Raw genomic sequence first — 7,205 nt, 5'->3', positions numbered from 1 at the left:
TCTCCTCTTTCCTTTTTTCTTTTTGCCTTATATATGTATGTGTACACCAGAAGATGGAGTTGAGTGCCTGGAACTGAGAATCTTGATGGTTATGAGCCACCATGTGGGGTTCTGGGAACAAAACCCAACTTATTGGGCCCTCTGAGTGGAGATTCTAGGTTTTGTATGTTCAGAAGTTTGTTCAAATGGTTGGCTGGGCATTTGTTAAGAGATGGCCTACTGGTAGGGAGCTGGGGATGCCTGGTATCCCTTGCTTTAGTGTTGGTAAAGGAATTTTTAAGGCTCAGAGAAATTGCAATTCTAGAGAGGGTACATTATGTAAAACCGAATCCTCCACAATAGACAGGCTTTTCACTAATCCTGTAAGATGCAAAATGGTGAGGAGGGAATCAGTCCATGTGAAGAGCGAGCCCCTTTCCTTGTGCCAGATCTCAGCGTTGAACAAGCTATTCAAGTTGGATGAATTAAACACAGTGGGTTTAACTGGGCCCTGGAGGTAGCAGAGGCCAGTTAGCAGCACTAGATTGCCAAAGACCGGGTGATTATAGTTATCATAATAGGCAGCACAGACAAGGCAATGCTCACTATGGCCTAACCCATAATGGTCAGCACAGGCAAAGTGAACTTTATAGTGGCAAGACTTGTATGGTCCTGGTACTGGCTAATCAATCATTGTGGTTCCAAGAATGAAACTGATAAAAGCATACATAAATTTTGTTTGATGCATGAGAAAATTCTCAGATGAAAGAAAGGGTACATTAGCTCATGGCAAAAGGGAATCTCTCACTGTCCACACTTGAAGACCCAGAACTCCTCGAATGAAGGGCAGGCCAGGTTTCCTTGAGGAAGGACCTTGATAAAACTCCTAAAAGCTTTTTGTTAGCCTTTCCCCAGTCCTTCAAATAGATCCCTACTGCTTTTTACAAAGTAACTGTACACTGGAGAAAAGAAATCAGACTTCCCATGGTCTATTGGATTCTGGCTCTGAATTGGCGCTGATTTCAGGAGATCCCCAGAACCATCATGGCCTTCCAGTTAAAATAAGAGCTATGAAGGTCAGGTGGTTGCGTTTTGGCTAGAGTCCTACTTATAGTACACAGGTCCAGTGGGTGCCTGAACTCATCCTGTGGTTATTTCCCTAGTCTCAGAATGTATAACTACGATAGATAAGCCAGGCAGTGGAGGCACACGCTTCTAATCCTAGCACTTGGGAGGCAGAGGCAGGCAGATTTCTGAGTTCAAGGCCAGCCTGGTCTACAGAATGAGTTCCAGGACAGCCAGGACTATATAGAGAAACCCTGTCTCGAAAATATTGGTTCTCTGAACTGTGAAATAATGGCTGTTAAGGTTGAGAACACTGTTTGGTTATAGATTTGCCCCTGGCAAGGAAAATACTGAATCAAAAACAGTATAACATCTCTGGAGGAACTGCAGAAATTGGTGCCACCATCCAGGACTTGAAAGGCACAGAGCTGGTGGTTCTCACCACAACTCCTTTTAATTCACTGTGGTGGTTTGAATAGAAATGGTCCCTATAGGTCCATAGGAAGTGGCACTATGAGGAGGTTTAGCTTGTTGGAGTAGGTGTGGCCGTTTTGCAGGATGTGGCATTACCGTGGAGACAGGCTTTGAGGTCTTGTATGCTCAAGCTAGGCCTACTATGGCAGTCTCCTTCGCTATCTTTGGATCAAGATGTAGACATCTCAGCTTCTTCTCCAGCACCATGTTTGCCTGCATGCTCCCATGTTTCCTACCATGATGATAGTGGACTAAATGTCTGTAAGCCAGCCCTCAATTAAATATTTTCCTTTGTAAGAATTGCCATGATCATAGTGTCTCTTCACAGCAATAGAAACTCAAACTAAGACACTAACCTGTCTGGCCAGTGCAGAAGGCAGGCAGTGACTCCAATTGTGGCTGCTATGACATATGTGATGTTCTTACATCCTGGTACACGATATGCAGCTGTTGATCTAGAAAGTGCCCCTCTCCTCAGTACCTGTTCACAGCAACCATCAGAAGCAAATTGCTTTTACTTGAGAAGCCCAGCAGTATACCTTGCAAGCCTTGTGTCATTACTTAGTTAGAAGGGGCCTTGATCATCTGTCTCTTCCACAAAATATCACATTGGTTCACTATCTTGATGACATTATGCTGAGGCCAAGTGAACAGAAGGTAGCAATCACTTGAAACATTGGTAACATATATGTGCATCAGAGGACGGGAGATAAATCCAACCAAAATTTGAAGCTCTTCTACCTCATTGAAATTGGTGGGGGCATGCAGAGATATCCCTTCTAAGATGGATAAGCTGTTGTATCTGTCTCCTAACACCACCAAGAAAGAATCACAACACTTATTAGGCCTACTTAGGTTCTGGAGGCAGCCCATTTTCACATGGGTTTGTCACTCTGACCCATATACCAAGTGACTTGGAAAGCTGCTAGCTTTGTTGGGACTTGGAGAGGAGAGGGCTATTCCCAGGGTCCAGGCTGCTATGCAGGCTGCTCTACAACTTTGCCCATATGATCCAGCAAACCCAGTGGTACTTGAGGTGTCAGTGTCAGATAAAGGGACTTTGGCAGGCCCCTATAGCAAAGCTCTACTATCCTCTGGAGAAAACTATTCTCCCTTTGAAAGATAGCTCTTGGCTTGCTACTGGGCCTTAGTGGAAACTGAATATTTGACAATGGGCCACTAAATTACCATGCAATCCTCCCATCATGAGCTTCTCATCATGATCTGGGTGTTATCTGATCTGCCAAGTCATAAAGTAGGACATGCACAGCAATTATTATCAATGGAAGTGATATATATATATATATATATATATATATATATATATATATATATATATACACACACACATGATTGAGCCTGAGCAGGTCCTGAAGGCACAAGAAAGTTATATGAAGATGTTGCTCAAATGTCTATGGTTTCTATTCCCTTTTCAATGCCATCTGCTGCCAAGCATGCTCCTGTAGCCTTATGGGGTGTTACCAATGATGGATTGACTAAGGAAGAGAAGCCTGGGACCTGGTTTACTAATGGTTCTGCACATTATGCAGGACCACCCAGAAGTGAACAGCTACTGCATTATAACCCCTTTCTGGGACAAGCCTGAAAGATATTGCTGAAGGAACATCTTTACGGTGGGTAGAACTTCAGGCACTACACATGGTCATATGTTTTGTTTGGAAGGAGAAATGTCCAGGTGTACAATTGTTCACTGATTAATGAGATGTAGCCAATGGATTGGCTGGATGGTCAGGGACTTGGAAAGAGCAGGATTGGAAAATTGATGAGGAAGACATCTGGGGAAGAATTATGTGGACAGACCTCACCAAATGGGCTAAAAAATGAAGATACTGTGTCCCATGTAAATGTTCATCAAAAGGTGACTTCAGCTGAGGAGGAGTTCAGTATTCAAGTAGATAGGATAGCCTGTTTGTGGACAGTCTCTTTCCCCAGCCATTCTTTTCATTGTATAATGGGCCCATGAACAAAATGGCCAAGGTGGCAGAGATGGGGGTTATGCATGGTCTCAACACATGGGCTTCCACTCAGAAACGCTAACCTGGCTACAGCTACTGCTAATTGCCACATCTCCTAACAGAAGAGACCAATGCTGAGCTCCAAATATGGCACCATTCCTGTGGGTGATGGTCCAATGCATTCAGCAGCCAGAGTCCTGCTGGCTGGCTGAATGCACTGGACCATTTCCTCCGTGGAAAGGGCAACACTTTGTCCTTACTGGAGTAGATACGCCCTCTGATTATGGATGCTCCTTTCCTGTATGTAATTCTTCTGCCATGGACTTACAAAATGCCATATCCACTGTCATGATATTCTATACAGTATTACTTCTGACCATGGAACTCCCTTCAAAGCCAGTGTCTGTAGCTGCCTGCTGCCACACTAATGGAATTCCTGAGTGGGAGGCCAGAGCTGTAAAGGAAAAAATGGCGAGAGAAGTAAAGAGACCAAGACAAATTTGCTGATCATGGCCCAAAGTTTACTACAAATCTGTGCTTATATATAGGGAAAGCCCATCTCCCACAGATCCATTCTTGATGCCCTTTGTCAGCCTGTAAGCCATCTGTCTGACAGCACCGATTTGGCAAGAAGGTGTCAATCACTCGGTTGCTTGCTGTCTCTGGAATCTCTCAGCAGGTAGCAGTGTCTCAGAGAAGAACAGCTCTGGTGACAGAACAATAGAACCATCTAGGTGGGAAGGCTCCACCCCAGGTGGTTTCATTCTCAGTGGCAGCAAGGTCTGAGCCAGCTTACTCAGAGCTGGGAGAGGCTACAAGTGTCTAATGGCTCACAGGCAGAAGCTGGCTTAGAGTTTGGAGCTCCCAGAAGAACTGAGATTTAGAGCAGAGGGAGGGCAGTGGCAGATGCTGACAGAGTGTGGTAAGAACCAAAGCTTTTGAGAGAAGCAGAGCTGTGGTTGGATTTTCATGTTAACAGGAAGCCAAGGCTCCGAACAGGCCACAATGGGTCCTGGAAGATTTGTAAGATGAGCATCTCTGTCACTGTCACCAAATGCTTGAGGAAAACGATTCACAAGGAGTAAAGATTTCTTTTGGTTCATGATTTCATAGGTTGCATGGTCATTTGCCACTGCCATGGGGCTGTGGTGACACAGGACACCATGGAATTAACATGTGGTGGAGGCCTGCTCACCCCATGAAAGGTAGGAGAGGTGGAGCAGACACACAGAGAGGAACAAGACAGGGCTCCAAGAGCCATTTCAGGTGCACATGCCCAGTGACCTACCTCACTATTCCACTTCATCCTTCCCCCTACACATTCCATTGCACTCAGATCAACACCAGCTGGGGGTCCATCATTAACATACAAGTCCTAGGGGTCATTAGATCAAAGCTGTGTATACCGAAGGGGAAGAGCTACTTGGCCTCCTGGAGGAGGTGCAGTGGCAGGCACCTGGCAAATCGCATGGGGATGTGCTCTGCATTGGGTGGGAACTCAGATAAACAGGGGTCTATGGGCTTTTGATAGAAAAGAACTGGAGCCCTGTTAAGATGCTTCTTGAGAACCAGGGATGGGGGTGGGGGTGGGGGGTGGGGGAGGTCCCTGTTCCTGCAAGGGGTTGATGAGAAGGGAAAGTGTTAATGCTAAGGGATGTCTGCTGTGTACATGGTGATGTCAGGCAGGCCTGAATACAAGCCTGCAGAGGGAGGAGAGGATCAGATGCAGCTTGTCAATGCCTTGCTGGGAAAAGTGACCCCCACGGGGGCAGGAGCAGTGAGAACAGAAAGCAAGTGAGAAACACAGTTGTTCCTGAGTACCTTAGCAACAACAGATGTTTGCTTATTATTTGTGATAATTTATTTGAGTTGTTCTTGTATATTTTATAAGGCATTTTCGGCTTACAAAAGTAAATGTAAAAACTATTAGAGAGAGAGAGATTTGTCTCAGAGTTTAAAAAGTCACTTAGTGCTCTCGCAGAGTACCTAGGTTTGGGTCCTGGCACCTGCATAGCCTTTCGTAAAGGTTTCCAGGCCCTTTTTTTCAGGGCCTCTCAGGCACCAGGCACACACATGATCAAAGGCACCAGGCACAGTCAGTCAAAGCATAAATTTATTGATACATAGGCAAAATTTTAAAATGAAAAGTTAGCATCCTAGGGTAGAATGTGCTTTTGTGCTTTTCATGGATATTCACCTCTTCCCTCCATCACCATCTTCGTTAAATTACTGACAAATCGAAGTTGGGCTTATTTGTAGTGAACAGTGTGACTCTGAAGCACATGTTCCCTGAGATGCTGAAGCTAAGCGTGTGACAGATGCGACCGCACACCTTCATCCACAAATGCCTTGACACCTGTGACACACACTCCTGTGATCATGTGGAGATTGATTGGTTCCTGGTCTTGCTTGTTGTTCTTTGCTTTGTCATCAGAAAATCTGAAATTTAATCTGAGCAATTTTGAACTATGCAGCTGAAGTGTGGTCACCTCGTGGTGAGGATGATGTCCAGCGCTTAGTTCTGCTCTTAAACGGCCACTTGCAGTTTCACCAATGCTTTGATTGATAGTGCTTTCTGTGAGCTGGGACTTTTCTGATTGCACATACATTGCCACAGTGGGAATTGTGCATAAATTACCACAACGGAGTAACCACCTTTCTATGCCTGGCTTGTGCAATATCCTCCAAATTCATCTGTTTTTGCAAATGGTGAAATTTTCTGCTTTTTAAGTCTCCTCCTATTCCTCCTCCTCCCCTTTCCCTTCTCTTCTCCTCTTTTTTCTCTCCTCCTCCTCCCCTTCTTATTCCTCCCCTTCTCTCCATCCATTTATCTTTTCCAATCCCCCACTGGATATTCAGTTTGGTTCCATTTCTTGGCTTCAGTGGCATGGTGCAGCTGTCTCCTTGAGGCACTGGCTCCATTTCCTTTAGCTATCAGTATTTCTAAGGACAGGTCTGCATTGAGACCATTGCATTTTAATATTTTTGCAGACTCTCCATATGAATTAGCACAATGGCTGTGCTAAATTACGTCTCTACAGTAGTGTGGAAAGATTTTCTTTTTCCCACACCCTTGAAAGACTCATCTTTTTTTAAAAATTAATTTATATTTATTTTATGTATATGGATGCTTTTCCCACATCCAAGCAGTATTCACAGAAGTCAGAAGAAAGCAATATATATGCATATGTATATATATGTGTGTGTGTGTCTATGTATTGCATGTATATGTTTATCAAGAGTGACGCTTGTTTCTTTTAAGATTTTATTTTGGGGTGTGTGTGTGTGTGTGTGACATGAGTGCTGGTGCTCACAAGCCATAAGGTTTCTGATCTCCGGGGGCTGGAGGTATAAGTGGTTGGGAGCTGTCTGACATGGGCTCTGGGAACTGGACTCAGGTGGGTTTTGTTTGTTTGTTTTGTTTTTGTTTTTGTTTTTGTTTTTGCAAGAGTAGCGAGTGCTCTTAACCCCTGAGTCAACTCTCTGGCACCCAGGATTTGATGTGAATGTAGGACTTCAATATGCTAGATATGGGAAGTACCCTTCCACACCTCCAGGCCTATGTAACTTTTATTTTGAGATATAGCCTCATTAAGTTGGCCACTTTGACCTGGAGGATACTCCATAGTCCAAGCTACAGTTTGACCTTGATGATACTCTACAGTCCAGGCAGGCCTGGCATGTGTGATTCTCCTGCTCCAGTTGCTGAAG

Source organism: Mus caroli, chromosome 7 (genome assembly GCF_900094665.2).
Source record: "Mus caroli chromosome 7, CAROLI_EIJ_v1.1, whole genome shotgun sequence".
NCBI lineage: Eukaryota > Metazoa > Chordata > Mammalia > Rodentia > Muridae > Mus > Mus caroli.
The sequence above is the reverse complement of the archived record's forward strand: the minus strand, read 5'-3'. Positions refer to the sequence as shown.